This window comes from Amblyomma mixtum, chromosome 4 (assembly GCF_055824585.1).
Source record: "Amblyomma mixtum isolate Tamu chromosome 4, ASM5582458v1, whole genome shotgun sequence".
Lineage (NCBI taxonomy): Eukaryota > Metazoa > Arthropoda > Arachnida > Ixodida > Ixodidae > Amblyomma > Amblyomma mixtum.
In genome coordinates, this window is record NC_143015.1 from 112,925,320 (window position 1) to 112,943,001 (window position 17,682).

Below are 17,682 nucleotides of genomic sequence, written 5' to 3' on the forward strand. Positions count from 1 at the left end.
AAGTTCGTCAGGGCAAGAGTGGCACACTGTAAAGCAAATGAATCAAAATATTAAGGCACACACTGCGTCAGATACAATACTTGTAAGTGAAGCTGCATAGAATTACAAGCGATAAAAGCCTCAGAAACGTGCCCCTAAGGGAGCAGCTGGACTGGTAGTTTTTTATCTGTCCCGCAGCACATCCCTCCAGTGCTGAGGCCTGCTCATATCTGTTTAAGTTAAGAATACAAGGGAAACAAGCAAACAAGTGTTCCAAAGAAGATAAAAATGTGCACTTAGGTTGTTCTTTAGGAAATTACCTGTCATTAATTGCAGCAATAAATACCTCGAGAAAGTAAATTCTTCGCTTGCCATGCTGCTGCGTTCTTCGCTTGCCATGCTGCTGAATGGGTGGGTCTGCTGGTTCCTGAATTACTGTTTTTGTATATGTGCACAGTCAGAACATATGTATATCACGAGTATGAGGCAACATATTTAAAAGCACAATGTGAAAAGAGCTTGTGGATACATTTTTGAAGGTTGGCAGCTCAGTTCGCTGATATGTTTAGGTGCTTTTTATATTGTCAAGGCCCAGTAGGTATTAAAGGAGTAGAGACAACAAAATTTTAGTTGTTTCTTTCGGTTAGAATGATGCGCAGTACTTTAGAAAGACTAGACAGCTGCATGGATTGCGACAAGAGGCAATATATTTATAACTGCATTTTTTCTCTCGCACTGCTTTAGCTTAAACAACCGAACGACGACTGTGATGTCAGGGATGTGTTCAGGTCATGTGAGGCATACAAAGACAGCAGTATTGTTGCAGCTTTGTTCACTGTTATTTGCATCAACTCGTACACAAACCTGTCTAAGAGTTGGAGTCACATAAAGTGAACAGGCAGCAATTATATCTCTTTTTGCGTGCCTCATGTGACCTGAACATGTATCTGACTTCAGGGCAGTCATTTGGCTGTTAAAAACCGAAACCAGATGACACGAGAAAAAAAATTAAATTGTAAATTATTTAGCTGACAAAGTTAAAATCCACATGGTGGCTTGTGTATAGCATTGCCTAGTGCATCAGCGTAAAGAGAAATGTGCATCCAAAAATTTGGTTTCTCTACTCCATTAAAGATGTAGCCCATGACATGTTTGTGGCAGACCTTTGAGTTCATCATTCTTTTATGAGTTGTGAAACTGGCTCACTAGAGTGTAGCATATCAGGAGTCAGAGTGTTACTGGAGTACTCTGACCTCATGGTGATTAAAATAGAAGAAAACTAGTTGAGTCCACAAAGAATGAGGTGCTCCTTTCAGAAGCAGAGCTGCTGTGAAGAATGTTCTATGAAAAGACAACCATCAGCTCTTTGCTACATTTCAGGTTATTATTTTCTTGAAGACCTAGTAATGGGTATTACAGAAATGATAAGAGGTATGTTACAGAAATAATTGGTACCTGCATATTAGCACGACAAGGGGTGACTAATAGAATTTTTGTAGGGGTCTATAGAATTTTGCCTCCATCGAAATGCGACCGCCACAGCCGGGATCGAACCCACGTCTTTCAGGTCAGCAGCCAAGCACCATAACCTCTGAGGCACTGCGGCGGCCAGTGATTTTCTATTACTGGCCCTCGGTACGGTGGGTTCACGGTTTTGCGGTAGAAATGTTATTGGTGTATGCCTGTTGTGCATATATTGGCTGAATATTTTTGTTCAAATTAGTGCAAAATTTGTGAGTTCTTTTTTCTCTTAGAATCCACAATTCATACTGTGGCAGCTGTTACACTTGTATGACACCTTGATAAAACTAGCCAAAAATTATCAGGTCGGCCTGTGGTGGAACCGCGACGGGGACTATGTGAAGTGGACTATGGACAATCACTTCACCAGCAGCCTATGCGAGTACCTCGCCGAAACTGGTCTCCACTCCTCCTTCTAACTTTCTGTAACCTACATTCCACTCCCCCTTTTCTCAACTTATGCCTCACGGCAGACTACTCGAATAAAAAAAAAAGTGTGTAGCAAACCAAGAAGGGCATGGGACAATTATAGTAATTTAGATGGAGTGGGGAAGTTGTCTATCGTTAATTTTTAGATTGCAGATATAGTAAAAGTAGACGATACCTAGGCAACATGTAAGACATAAAGCAGAGACCTGGACTTTTGGTTGCTTATAATGTGGTTAGCCGTTGCCCCGCCGCAATAGCTGAGTGGTTAGGGTGCCCACTGCTGTTCCCAAGGACGGGTTCGATCCCAGTTGCGGCAGCTGCCTATCAGTGGAGGCGAAATGCTAGGCGCCTGTGTACTGAGTGACATCAGTGCTCGATAAAGAGCCCCATGTGGTCAAAATTAATCCGTAGCGCTGCACTATGGCGTTCCTCATAACCCATGTTGCCTTCGGACGTTAAAGCCCATATTCTATACCATACCATAACTTTGACGTGTTCTGTGTGCTTTACCATTTAAGCTGCAGTAATTGCTGAACACTTGTTGAGTTTTCATGAGTATTTTTATGTGCAAATGCACAATGTGTGACGGGGTGCATATCGACAATTACGTACGCATGGCACTCATGCTAAGACTGGCGTGCATGTGAATATTCGTGTCCATCGTGTAAATAAACGGAAGTTGCATAAATAGTGAACTAAATGTAGTGTAAAAATGTCTGTGAAGAAAAAATTCTCATGTTTGCATGTGCTGTTGAGTCATTTTGATTGTAATGGCAAGCGTGGTTACGTTCAATATTGCAGCAATATCTCGGCACATTATGATTTTGAATGGTAAAATTTTGTCTGTCTTGCATCCGTTGCAGTTTCAAGTAAGGTGGACGCAGACAGTTTCAGCATTGCTGCCAACATGATTTGTGTGAATGGCTTTATTGTACACTGTTGGGAGTAAGGCTTCTAGTCCATCCGAAGTGCTCTGATGAAAAATACCTTTTATAATGGTACTTGTGGTTTCATGTCATTAAAACTACACTCAAATAATAAATAATGTGAGTTTGAGCTGCATAAGTGAAAGTTATGTGACCGCTTTGTTCATGACAGTACATTTGGTTCGGTTCAATCCGCTACAATGATAGAAGACCGTTCTGCTTTGAAACAGCAAATTGACATGCATTCAATTAATAAGCTTGGGATGAGCAACAAGAGAGAAAGCGTACATATTGTTGACGATGCAATGTTGACCCTTAAGTGCCCCTGTTACGTTTTCAGTTTTGTTGCCTTAATTTTCTTATGGTCGCACTGAGCTACCCGATTTAGAAAACTGCCAAAAAATAGTCGCACGTCCTAGCTTTAGTCAAAACCAAGGAGAAGAAAACAGGCATATTTCTATTTTCGTTTTATTTTTATGAATCAATTTTGTTGGCGTTTCCTTTGAATGAGTGTGTTGATTTTCGTCAACTGCATAAATGACTTTCTTATTTATGTTGCAATTTTTAACGTTTAATGCTTTTTTTTTCTAGTTTATTGCTGGTTTCGGCTATTTATATTTACTTTTCTTTGAGGGAACGCGCGATGATGATGATGATGCTAGCGCTCTTACAGCGCCCCCTACAGTCAGTTAGCAAATAAGAAAAAAAAAACATGGCGGTTGTTTACATACGTTCGAATCGCGGTCGGCGGCTGTTGCGAGTGAAGTATTCGTCGGTGTCTCGCCTTTGTGGCGTGTGTAGTTCTTTAAATTTGCCCCTTTTTTGTTTGTGACCAGTAGACCGCCTATGGAATGCGTGTTTACCTCCCATGCGTCCCTAAAGGTGAGTGAGCAGGACGCAAGCCCGCGCCGTCCAGTACTGGCGTCCCTGATCTGGGTGTTTCCAGCTCATTCTGGAAAATATCTGTGCATATAACTCTTGTTATAATCATCACGATGCAGTGCGTGGGCTGTGATATGTCGTCACATTGACTTTCTCGTGATGCAAGGGTTGGAGAACATTGCAGCATGTCGTTTCCAGCCAGCCACCATCCTTCAAGACACTCTATGGCGACAGTACCAGTTGACGACTGTTGTGGGTGCGAGGTGGCGTAGTTCTGCTAGATCACAGAGAGAATCAATTGCCGGCAGAATAATCGCAAGACTCGCAACCACCTCAGTAGACTGAAAAATGCTCGGGACAGAGCGAAGCAATAAAGCTGCACGGTGCGAACGCTATAGATACGTTGCTTACGTCTCATGTAGTACCTATCTGAATTAAATGTTCTGGAATGCACTGGCAGTGTGTACTTCTGCTCTTGGGACCGAGTCGTCCTTCATGGCGCAGAAAGAGTGCACTGAACGCATGTGCATACGCTGGGCGGCGCACCTTAAAAATAAAATTGTTTCCGTGTTCACTGCATGTTTTCAAAGGCACATGAGTTCTAAGGTAATCCTCCGAGTTCTCGTTCTGCTGGTATAGTCATATTTGGTCTGTGCAATCAATGACTCTGTGCCCACATACTGTCAAAAAGCAAGATTTGTCAGATCTTTGTCAGTCAGAGATGATGTGCTGGCATGCATAAATTGATATATAGCATCGTAACAGTGTGACACTGAACACTTTATTAAGATGTAATAGTAAGTAATTTCGATGTTTGTGTAAGCCAGTGTATTTGCCTTCATTGAAAAAGATATTCAAGAAAGTGTTTTGGTGTTCGTATGAGGCGGGACAGAACTTGTGTACAAAGTATGTGATAGCCGAGTGCTCAGGGCGAAATGTCACCTATCACTGCCTCTCGCCGGGGCAGGTGGCTCTCTGAAATTCTTTACTTCAGCATACTGCAAAACTAAAATATGTGAAGAGCTGCGCTCAAATTTCGCTTTACCGACTGTAGTTATTGGCTGTCGTTTTTTTTTTTTTGCACGTGGTTTACTGTTGATACAATAACACACATGGCTCAGTCTGTGCATTGTACTGTGTGCTACTTACTGCATGCAATGTGCAATGCTTCAAAAGCAAGGGTTCGGGCAAGTTGTTTGTTCTAGTTAAGGTTGGTCACCAAACAGAAAGGGACGACACGGGAACCAGACACACAGCAGCGACTATCGAGACTTCTGTCAGTGCTGCGTGTCCGGTTCTCATGTTCATGCTGTCTTTATTTCTTTGTAATGTGACCAACCTTAGCTTCAAAAGCAGTCTTCGCACTATGTATAGGGAGAGTGCACAGAGAGGGCCTGGTAATAAGCGTGTTCATTTTGTGCTCGTGTCTGTGTACAGCACCTGGTGCTAACTGCTCGCTATACTGCACATTTAAATTTAGGTGCCAAATGTACTTCCTTGTGATGCAGTGTGTGCACACCAGGGAATGATCTCGCATTTTGCATGGTGCAGCGAGTACCCTTCTCCTTAACATGTAACAAACTGTAGCTGCCTTTCAAAAATATCATTTTAGTGCATCAGCATCAGAACCCCCTATGTTGGAATAATCCGTCGGTCTGAAGCCTCAGGTGACAGAGTGGAGGGAGTGAAATCCACCTTCACGAAATTGCAGGGAAGAGGGAAGAAGAGAGGGCGGGAGGAGGCGGTTGGCAAGCAGTTGAAAATCTGAGTCGAAGGGTGGAGAGAGTGGATGTGTCACTGATGGATGGGATTTCATCGGGTGAGTGGAGTGGGGGTGTCACGTAGTGATTGATGGTACCCATTCGTACAGTCTGACCCTGTCAGCGGCTGCTCGGTCCGGCAGGAACATAATGCTAACTTTGGCTTATGGGGTTTAACGTCCCAAAGCGACTCAGGCTATGAGGGACGCCACAGTGGAGGGATCCAGTAATTTCGACCAACAGTGGCCCTTAACGTGCTCCGACATCGCACAGCATCGGGGCCTGTAGTGTGTCACCATCGGAATACAACTGCCGCAGCCGGGATCATACCAGCGTCTAATGGAATTTGTTTAATTTTGTCGTTACACTCACAGTAAGATTAGTCTTTCCCACGTACAAGTTGTATTTAATGTCAGAGTCCAAGGAAGGGCAGCTTTCCAAAGCCACAGCTGGGCTTGTACGGCGTAATTAAGCAGCATTAACATCCTTTAGAATCAATTAACGTGTTTGTACTATGATTACACAATGGACACGGTATTTATCAAGGCAAACAATGGCAGCGTATATATGCCTGCAAATGTTTAAATCAAGAATAGTATCTGCTAGCTTATTAAAAATATATCATTTATAAAAATGACCGTCCAACTTCTCAGAAGTACTGTGGAGAAATACAAATTGCAGATTGCCAATATGCCTAGGAAAATACATTTTGGCTGTCAAAAAAGGATTAGGAGCACTTTATTATTAATTACGCGAGGATTGTGGAGAGATGGGTCGGGTCACACCCAATAGTGCAAAACATGAACCCTTAGAAAAGATGCGAAGTTGTGGCGCCTATGCACTCATATGCTGTGCATAATGGGCTGCCTTGCATTACCATAACCTGTCCGGGTAGACTGCCACAAGTCAATAAAAATCTCCGATATATACAACCGCAGTTTTCAGTTAGGTAGACATTTTATTTGCGACATTCTTAATCTAGCTGGCAGGCTATCACCAGCCCGAGGTGAATGTGACGTGCACGATGAAACGGGTGCCATATCTGGATACTGGAGTAAATGTGATGTGATGAGCCTTGGGAGCATTCCTCTTCACATGGCGCCAGGCAGTCTTACGGCCACATAATACGGCTGACAGTGCTTCATTCTGTAACCTGTAATACCGCAGTTACTTGCATCATGGATGCAGTTTCTTGTGGGAAAAAATTTGAATGGTAAGTTTGGTGCATTTATTACATGGTGTAAAACATGATGTGGTCAGTTGAACTTTCCCCAGATTTTGATGATTGATGTAGGGAAAGCATTTATTATGCAAATGCATCCATTATTTAAGTAAATATGGTGTACAGAAACCTGGAATGGAAACAGAAATCAGCATCTGCAGGATTGAAACAAATTCCTAAGAACTTTGCCACAGCACCATACCCATGACTGCCAAGCCACATTTTAGCCCCTAGCCTTTCACTCTACACTGTCCTTAAAGGGAGACTGAAGCACTTTTTTTGAAAATCGGGCTGGCAGCGGCATCCTATAGTTTTTCATGCTGTATACTGGAATATCGCATCCAAATAAGGCAAAAACAAGCGCGAATTGCCTTCTTTAGCCGAAATATGCGGCCTGTGCCGCGGGGCACGCCGCGCGGCGCGCCGCCGCCCGTGATTGGTCAAGAGAGGTCGTGACGTCACTTTGAGGACTGGAGAAGCTGCCGATGCGAATCCGGCGCTGCGTTGAGTGCAGATCGCAGCTTTCCGTGTCGTTGTAAAAGCGAATACGGCGACTATTTTTTTTTTACTGACCTCCGAAGAAAAGGATACTACAGTTTGCTCATTCCACGTATCGCCTGAAACCAAAAAAGACACAAGCAAAAAATTCTGCGCCTAGCACAAGCATACGCCAGCGTCAAAGACGCGATGCAGACCATGCGTAAAAGGTACCAACACAATCTCGGCTCGTATTCTCGGAAAGGAAGGGTTGCGAACAATACTCAAATCAATTACCACCACCGGACGCCTCCTGGCTCGCCCGGAAGAGCGTCATCCTAAAGAAAAGGCCCAAAGCACTGTGTACAAAAAATCCTGTTCTCAGTACCCGGATTGCAGGTTGGGGCAAGAAAGTATTCCAAGGAAACGATGAAGGAGCACAAAGTTGGTGTCAAAATTAGCGAAGCGCAGTGGCCAAGCACTGCGAGGCATGTGACCACAAGATAGTGACGCAATCATTGTGCGCTGGAAACCAAGCCAAATACGCGCACAAGGCTGCTGCTTCACTCGTGGCGCGTTCAGCAGATGCCAGAAAATATTAATCGCTGCCTCGGAAACGTTCGCCCTTCCTAGATTTGCAGTTTAGGTTCAGTGAAGTAGTTGCCAACTATATGTGTGTTTAAAAGCCAAGCTAGCTGCAACTCGCCCGCTGCCACAACTTGATGAAGAAACCGAGTAAGGTTGCGGTGTTTTTTTTTCAAAAACTCGGTTGGCATTCATTTCTCTCATAAATTTGCATCCGAAATCAACGTCGAACGCTTTCATTTTAATTGCTTAGCTGCGATTAAACGAGATGCCGAATATGAAGAGCTTCGATGCTTGTTTGCTTTGCTTTATTGTGCTTTGCTCTGCTTGCTTGCTTGCTTGCTTGGACATGACCACCTAAGCTGAGGAGAGCGACACATGCTTAAGCCTCTATAAGGTTTCCTCAGGGGCTAAATGAGCATGTTTCTACCTTTAAAAGAGGCGCTTGTTTGGAATGGTGACATGCCTCTCATGCGCCAGAAAATCGAAGGAACTGTGTCATGGTTCAGCCGCGCCTTTTCGACAGAAATCTCCAGGGGTCACATTAGGGACAAGCTCTGCATGTAGCCGCTCTTACGAAAGTGCTTCGAGCAGAGTAGGCTTGCTTTGGTCAGCTTGAATTCTTCGTCACAGCAGCGAGCGCTTGCGCTGCGAGCTTTTGATCTTGCTAAAGGAAAAAGAATACGGTCACTGACCAAGTCAAGAAATTTTAGACGTTTCGGGACCTCGTACGGGTTCCTTGATCACTGAGCGGGACAGGAAAAAATTTCTTGACTTGGTCAGTGACCGTATTCTTTTTCCTTTAACTCAATGCCTGACCAGACGTATTTTCGTCGAACTATTGATTTTGATCTTGCTAAAAACAGTGGAAGACGACACGGGTTGGTTGGTTTATGGGGTTTAACGTCCCAAAGCGACTAAGGCTATGAGGGACGCCGTAGTGAAGGGCTCCGGAAATTTCGACCACCTGGGGTTCTTTTACGTCCACTGACATCGCACAGTACACGGGCCTCGAATTTCTCCTCCAAAGAAATTCAGCCGCCGCGGCCGGGATCAAACCCACGTCTTTCGGGCCAGCAGCCGAGCACCATAGCCACTGAGCCACCGAGACGACACAGTCTCGGCCGTATTTGTTCATGGACATGAACGCAGAGTAGTACTTCGTGTTGAATCTGATTCTCAAGGTCGGCTGACACGCTTTTTACGTCACAAGGCACGCAGCACGAGAAACAACGCGCGCTGAAAGCTCGCTCGGGTGCGCCCGGTGCGCCGAAGTATCCCCGGCTCCTCAACGTGACGTCACATTGGCCGACATCGACGAGGTTTCCCTCTCCGCTGTTCTCCTCTCCTACGCTCGCGCGGGGCGCGCGAGATTTGAACAACGCGTTTTAAATTGGTGATTGCGCCACTGTTTTAGCCAAAATCGAAAAAATAATTTCACAGACGTGATCAGCAATGACGCTACTTCAAAACCCTAAAAAATTAGCTGATTCGAAAACCGCCTCAGTATCCCTTTAATCTGTTCATTCCCAATGGGCCAGACATGAGGCCGTATGGCACTTGGGCATCCGTATCTGCCTATATGGACATGCCACGTTGTCTACTACACAGCTTTTTAAACACTTGTAGCAACAGAGTCAGTTTTCTGAGAAGTATGAAACTTTGTTGCAATTAGTTTTATGACACACCCAGCACATTAACAGGCATTCTAGCCAAATTATAATTTCGTTGCAGTTGGGTTTTGAAGCATTTTTCATTAATGAGTAAAAAGGAAATGACATTAACTGGGCACTATATGTTTCATCTAAGCTGCCTTCTCGACAAATAGGGGCATTTTAGAATTCCTAGGCAACAAAATTGGCACAGTGTTCCCATCACACAACAGAAGGCTCATTGCTTGGAAGGCTGGTGGAGAGACACTGTGTAAGAGCCAAGCAAGTTCATTTATGAAGTGCTTTATCATGTGAGGGAAGGCTATTCACGGCTGTTTCTACCATGGCGATATAAGTTCGTGTCACAAATTGCACCAGCAATGCTCTGAAAACTGAGTAATACTGTTTTTCTGTTGCAGCAGTATTCTCTTTGCAAAATAAGATGAATAGTAGTTTTGCGCTGCAGCTTTCAGTGTGCAAGATGACAGCTACGGCTTAGCCTTTTGTCAAGAATACTTTTTCTCATATGCATTGCAGAACTGTAGAACCACATATTGTCAACTGTCCTAAAAGGCAAGGTGTGTTGCTGGGCGAGTTGGTTGGGGTACATCTTGAGAAAAACAGCGCTTGCAGACAAAGGAAACGAGAAGGACACACAACTGCGCTGTTTTTTTTTTGTGTGTCCTTCTTGTTCTGGTCCTTTGTCTGCAAGCGCTGTTTTTCTCAAGATGTCCTAAAAGGGCGGTGCACTGTGACAGCACGACGCAACAAAGAGGAATGCAGCATGGAGCGACACTTCATACTAATTTTATTGAAGAGCGCATGCCTCTCTGAGTGCATCACATGCAGACAAAATGAAATCAAGCAGGGATGACGAAGAAATAAAATTATAGTGAATGCAAGGCAGGTATGAACAAGAAAATGAGTGCACTAATTTCCCAAAGATGAAAAATGTTTGCCAATTGTCAGAAGTTCTCTGTTGAGCAGTGCCAGAGAGGGCGTACTCACACAAGCAGATTCTGAGTAGGGAATGAGGGGCGTGAAATATCTCAATTTCTTAATTGTCGGGTTTAACATTCGGAAGCGACACATGGGCTATGAGGGACACCATAATAGAGGTCTTTGGATTAATTTACACCACCTGGGGCCCTTTAATGCACGCTGACTTTGCACAGCACATGGCCATCTTTGTATTTTGCCTCCACTGAAATGTGGCCGCCATGGCCGGATCAAACCCACAGCCTTCGGGTAAGCAGTCTAAGAACGCCAGAGCCACTGAGGCGCCGTGGCGGGATGAGTTCTCCATTCCTAGGAGGAAAGTTTAGGGAAAAAGGAATGACTAGAAAAGAAATACCAGAGGCCTGTAGTGCACCCTCAATGGTGCTGCTTGATATGGGATATGATGGCGCACCTTTCTCATGACCATGTGGGCTTCAAGAAAATTAGCAAATGGCACTCCTCTTCCCTGCTGTGTCTTGAGCTTGCTATGCTAAAGCACTTTGTCAGAATAGCCCGCCAACTAGCTCATAACATAATCCTAATCCCTCACCTGAAATCTGCCATCTTCAGCTGGCAGGGCCTACAAACGCCAGCACAGTCAGATGCTACTTTCTGGCTGCTGTGCATCTGGCACGAGTGTAGCTCCATTATAGCAACAGCATGCATGTGCTTGCACATGTGCACATGCGTTGCATGGTCAACACGTACATGTGTACATGTTGTGGCAAGCCTCGCACTGCTCACTATGAAGCTCGCAGCCACTGCACGATTTGCTAGTTCTTTCCACTGTGTGCTTGAAGTTCACCAAACTTTGTGACTTTACATGCCACTGGCCATCTCCCACTCTCTCAGTACTGGACTTAGAAAGCTCAATCCCCACTTTATGCTTCCTAAATAGGGCAGATTTGCGGTGGTCTGCTCCTCCTTTGACACCTGTTGAAGTTTTTCGGATGTGAAATTGAAGAGTACTTTGATTAATGTATTCAATCACCCATTTACCTAGCCACCAAAGTGAGAGTACTTCAGTGCCTTGTGCATTGACTCCAAGTGATTATTTTTTGTTAATCCAATGTACTGCCTATAGCAGTAAGCCCACTGACATGCCCTCATTGCGTATGTTTTCTCAAAATTTCTGACGAAGCCAAAGGCAATTAAGCTGATGCTCTTTGGAGTGGATACCAAGAAGTGCAGGGAGCAACTGTTGAGAGTCAGTTTCATCTGTCCACTTCATCAGAGTGTGCAGCATGTCCCTTGTTGTACTCCTGCAGTCCTTGTTTGTGACTGTATTCAGGTGCGTGCTCCAGTTGTGTAGCACCTGCCAGCTGCAAAGCAGTCGACTCCTCAAGGGACCCATCACCTGCTCCCATGCACTGCCATAAACAGGGGCATCATCAGACATAAATGCCTGACATGGTATTGTGTTTTTTCTTTGATGGCCTCGAAAAACCTCAACACAGTGCCCGTGTTCACCCTTTTTGAAATCAAGTAGGCACACGGGATACCAAAGGCATCTTGAGAAATTGTAAGCAGGGTTGTCAGTTGGAATTAGTACTTATTTATGCCATGGGTGGAGTCAATGCACAGTTTCGCTGCCCCCAATTCATAAAGGAGCTCTCGTTGTGGGAACGTCATTAATGCTCGCTCAAAGTCACCATCATGACTGTTGGGGTCACCCTTCTTCCTGTAATACAACAGTGGCGACTCATTTTCTGCCCTCCTTTCTTCGACCCATAATTCAACACTCTTAAAATCGTCTGGATCTCTCTGCTCTGTTTTGCCAATCCTAAACTTATCTGCAATGTTACGGAGGTCCTTAGTGGTCACAAGTTGCATCCGTGGGCTTGATCCACTTGTACCTGCTCGGATGTTGTGCACAATGGTTTTTTCTGGCACTCCTTCTGCTAACCGGCCTGAAAGTGGTACAGAAAAAAACTGTTAACATCTCTGGTGGTTCATCTGCCTACAGCCATGTAATAAAGTGACAAATACTTCTGGTCGGATTCCTTCGTCTTGCACTTTGTTCCTTTTCACAGGTGACACACAGTTCATCTTACTTTCATTTCACTTTTGTGGCACTGCAAAGCACACGACAAAATGGTTGTTTCAAAGCCAGATGGACTTTATTTTTATGAGCTTGAGTGTTTAAACTTGCATACTGCAATGCAAAACAGGGAAGTTATATACAGCGTGTTATAAATGCAGAATATAACAGCACTGAAAATGTGGACAAGAAAAGAATAAGGACGTGTGCTTCTCATCCTGTCCCATTTCATTCTGCATATTCAAAAAATGCACCAATTCGCCTGACAGCAACCTTTAAAGGAGTAGAGACACCAAATTTTTGAACACGATCTTTGTTTCTTTGGACTTTTGCACAAGACAATAGTGTACACGAGTCACAATGTAGAATTCACTTACGCCAGGTGAATAATTTCTAAGTGAATATTTTTCTCATGCTGTTTCAGTTTCAGCACCTAAATGACTGCTGCTAAGTCAGAGACAATTGGAGGGCATGCCAGTCATGCATAAACTGAAATATAAATGCTGCTTGTTCGTTTTTTTTTGCGATTTCAACTCTTGTGCAGGCTTGTGTTTTATATTAGTGGTTTTTCAGGAAAGGAAATGGTGCAGTAACTGCCTCAACCATGCCATGAAGGAAAGAAGGAGTGAAAGAAGCAAGAGAGAAAGAGGTGCTGTAGTGGAGAGCTCCGTAATAATTTCGACCGCCTGGGGATCTTTGGGCACTGACACCGCGCAGCATGTGGGCACCTCTTGCCTCCATCGAAACTCAGCTGCCGCAGCCGGGTTCTAACCCGGGTACTCCAGCTTAGTAGCTGAACACTCAAACCACAGCCGTTCCTGTGAGCATTACTGATGAAGTGCCAAAACAGCCAAATAATTCTAATTAATGAAAGTTCACTGCAGACGATCTGTCTTATGAGAAAAAACATGGCCCTTATACAACCATTAGACTGGTGGCGTTGCATTGATCAGCAACAAAATGCCTACGCTTTTGACAGGCAGCCAAAAAAAAGAGGCTAGCATCGAGTGCAACTGTCAGTCATTCAAGACACGTTTCATGGAGCTCAAGCCGACTTCTTACGGATGAAGTTCAACGTCAGCCGATTGAGCGACAGACCTAGGATAGTCAATGAAACCAGCAGAAAAACAAAAGAACAGACATTGGAGTAGTCCAGTGCTAGATGACATTCCTAATTATGTTCAGTTCGAAAGACTGGACCCCTTCCACAAAGCATCTCTAAACTAAACGGCATGAAGTTCGTACAGACTGTGCTGTGCATGCAATGTGCCGTGGATCAATTGTTTTCCACCCTTCGATGCGACCAAGTAGGCTCAAGTGAATTGCACTGCAGTCAGATACAACTCGAGAACGAAGTGGCAGATGGCCCTTAAAGAAGACCCCCCAGTCAATGGTGTCAGCTGATTTTCATCAGTTAATCCAATTAAAGCCATAACTAAATCCCTTTCATCTGCCACCCTCCTGCAGTGCTACCCCCTAGGATTAACCATGACATCATGAGAATCGGTCGACGCCATTGGATGGCAGGCTTCCTTTGAGGGGCATTGGCCGCTGGGTTCTTAAGCTGTGCCCTACTATAACTTCTTCCGCCCCCTCGTTTTGTGGGACATGCCTTCTCCCACTTTACAATAGGCATTTTCGTGTTGTCCCACCTCTTTTGTGCCATAGATGCATCGCAGAAGAATAAAAATCATTGAAATGATCACTCGAGTTAATGAACAATATCTTCCCCCTAAAATACATTTCTATTGCACTTTCGTCTCCCATTTATGAAAGGTTGGTGGAGTGTAGCTTCTAAACGTTTTCACATTCCGGTACAGTCAACACAGCATGCACAAATGCTTTGTACAAGAGGAGTGGCTAACCTGCAAGCACTCTGGCATCATCCTGGGACAGCCTTTGGTGGCAGGCCTCATTGAAGTGTCCGTAGTGTTTCTTTTGAAACACTACATATACCTTGCCCTCTTTCTCCATGACCTCTAGAGTAGCAAAGCAGTGTTTGCCGATTTTGCAGCTTCCTTGCCCCTTTTCCTGCCTTTGGCGCTGTTCTATAGGAAGCTCTTCGTACGAGCCGGAACGGTGGCAGTGCAGGTAGCGCTTAAAAACCCTTGGTGCACATTCATTCCTTCTTTCCTGTAGAAGCTGTAAAATGGCAGCAAGTTTTGCTTTCTTCTCTGTCTTTCCAGGTGGAAAATCCTGAAATGGAAAGATTGTAAACATAACTAAGCACTCCACATAGTCTTAGTTAATTATTAGTGTGAAAGCACAATTCCGAACGGTAAACCCCGAGCAAGATCCTGCGATGTATGTGGGTTTGTGCCAAGAGCATAGCAACGGCGACATAGCAACCACAGCCTCACAGCAGAATTGTAACATAGTTATGACACGATGCCAACATATGATGTTAAGTCCATGACCACTCATGACTAAAGCTTATGCGCCAATAAGTCCAACACAACAACAACAACTCGTGACTAATATGAAATTTTTAAAAATTGAGGCGTGAACAAAGGTGGGCTCCATTTTGATAAAAACGTGTACACAATGATAGCAGATGAATAACGGCATAAGGCATCCTTAGAAAGCCAACAGTAAAGTAACAAGACAAGGCAATGTTCATGAAATTCTGCTTTTGCACGTTTATAAAATTTCGGCAAAACTTCTCTGTCAATTTTTTGTGTATCACACTACTTTCATTTTTTGAAAAGCAAGGCCAAATTAAAGTTTGTACTTTTTACATACACTAATGAAAAATGCATGTACTATGGAGTGGGCACATATGCAGTACTCTCGCACTACTACTGGCGCTCTGCCAAGTGCGCATGACAATCACAGATTTAGCTTCACATTTTTAGCCTTTTGCCTGCAGTGCAGAACTGCATTTCCCAGCTTTTTTATTGTTAAAAATTTATCAGTCATTCGCTTACTGTTTTTTCCTGCTATAGCGCATGGGGAACAATTTTTGGAGAAAATTATTAAGTTCAGGTTAAGTTATTACACGGACTGTTACATGGAAGTATTTCAATTTTACTACATCCTGCAAAAACTCATTCCTGCACAGCAACCTTTTACATGGCCCTGTCCTTTGACCACAAATTCAGGTCAGCGCTGTTGATTTCTAAAGGCAGAACAATGCTGGGCATTCTTCCTACACACTTCTGCGTGTTGCGATTGCCATGGCTTCAGCGCTGATAAGCTGGTGCATGCCCCGACAATGTTGTGTGTCCTGTCGAGACATTGCAGGTGCCTGCAACAAAGCATAAGCAAGGCCTGTAGCAGCGAGTCTGCTCCAAGGACCAGTTTTTTTCCTGCAGTTTTTTTCCACTTTAAATATGAAAGAGTGCAGGACACCAAAAAAAAATTCTGCAGACACACATAAGACTGCTTACCAGCGAGAATGCCATAGCATTAAAGTGCACAGTCATGCTATGTTGCAGAATGATGAGCCATGAGTGCAAGGCATGAGTGCAAGGCATGACTACGCAACTTTGTACAAACTGCACACCTTATGTTACTAGTAAAGTGCTGAGTCATGCTACACTTCAGAATTACTAGGAGTCAAAACTATGACTACCTAAACTTTGTACAAACTATACCTTACATTACAAATAAGTGCAAAATGACTATGACAAGTCATGGCTTTCAAAGGTTATAGTACCTTACGTTTCACATTTCACTCGAATGCCCGCAAAGGCTACCTCTGCAGATCTGTCGCACTAGACTAAGCCCATTGAAATCTTCATGGTTCCTTTAAAAACGTGCATGTCATCGCTAAGTTTTCGTGCACAAAACCACGTGCAAGTTTCCCCAGGTGAGTGTAAGCCCGTAAATAAAAAAAAAAGAACGCGCTTTGTGTTTACAAACCTAAAATGCGCGCACTCGAAAAGTCAATAAACTGCAACTTTTCAATCGGTAATCTAAGCGCGCGACTGCATCCCGCTTTGGCCCTTTATTGCTTTGATCACTGCGTGCGTGCATGCAACAGTTATAGACTTCGTTTCTTACCTTTATTATTAGAGTCGAAGACTAGATTCTCCACCTCTTCCTCGAAGTTGTGGTGCCGTCGCAGGTCACGAAGGGCGACAAAATGCTTCGCACGTAAGTCGCACAAGAACGGCCGTGCCTTACTACATGTTGTTGTTGTTGTGACTGGGAGAAGGATGAAAAGGAAATTGCATGGGCCTGCCTACTGGCTGGAGCCGAGCCACCACCGCTGCCGCGTACAGATAGAGAAGAGATCAGAGGAAAGAGAAAAAGAAAAGACGCGTCGCAGCAACAACTGCGTCCTTCCCCATGAATATCCTTGATGGGTGTTTTTAAATTACTAGCATTGAAGAACGCCTTGTCGCAAACCGCTGAAGCAACGCCATCGCACGCGTACGTCTCCATGCTCAAGGCAAAAAAATAAACAAGCGAGCAAGAAATGCACCTTGGGATACCTCGGGATATTGAGCAAAGATTTTCACGAAGAGTTGAGATTTTCCCTGTCGGTTGAAGCGCAGTGTTCCCCAAAAGTCCCCACAGAGTGACGTAGAGTAGAGCAGTGACGTCTTTTCTCGGTTGGCCAATCGCAACGAGGATCACCTTCCTCTGATTACGCCCTCCGCTGCGCCGCCCCGCCATAAACCTGTTTTGACTTGACTATGGAACGAGCTTGGCTTGCGATGGCACTGCGCCGATAACGGCAACAAATGTACGACTTCAGTTTTAGTAATATAAACTTTATGGGCAAAAATAACGACAAAAAATTATTTAAAGAGTTGCACTTCTAAAGACATTAATGTCGATCTTAGCGCTATTGCAGCTGGAGCCGTCGGCGCTGTAGGTAACACGTGACTACGTTTGTTTGGCCATTGTCACGTGAAATGTTTTACCACGGAGCTGCGGAGAGTGCTGACAGATGCAGCACGTGTTGCGAAGTGGATAGGACGCAAATCCAAAGCGATAGCAGTCCATCGCAATCTGACGCGTGAAGTGGAGCTCATCCCATTAACGTGGATGAATGGCTCCATGTGCTCATGGCCAAATGTGCCAGCTGACAAAGCCACTAGGCTTGTCAGGAAAGGCGGACCGCCGGGTCAAAATTACGTCGAATACAGAGCGACAGTAAAGCGGACATTCCGTAAGAATCGATGCAACTTTTAAATAAGAGCGCTGAACGTTTACATGTATTTCTTTTTTGCTATTCTCATACGATGAGGGCCGAAAG

General features: G+C 44.4%; 1 long non-coding RNA gene across 1 annotated transcript; it reads right to left on the reverse strand.

Annotated features, from left to right (window-relative positions):
- Positions 1 to 10,222: 10,222 nt before the first annotated feature.
- LOC149347915 (uncharacterized) lies at positions 10,223 to 14,564 on the reverse strand. Its single transcript, XR_016292697.1, has 2 exons — positions 14,339 to 14,564; positions 10,223 to 12,342 (listed from the first exon to the last, which is right to left on the reverse strand). It is a non-coding gene; the product is annotated as an uncharacterized LOC149347915 (long non-coding RNA).
- Between the last annotated feature and the right edge of the window lie 3,118 nt (positions 14,565 to 17,682).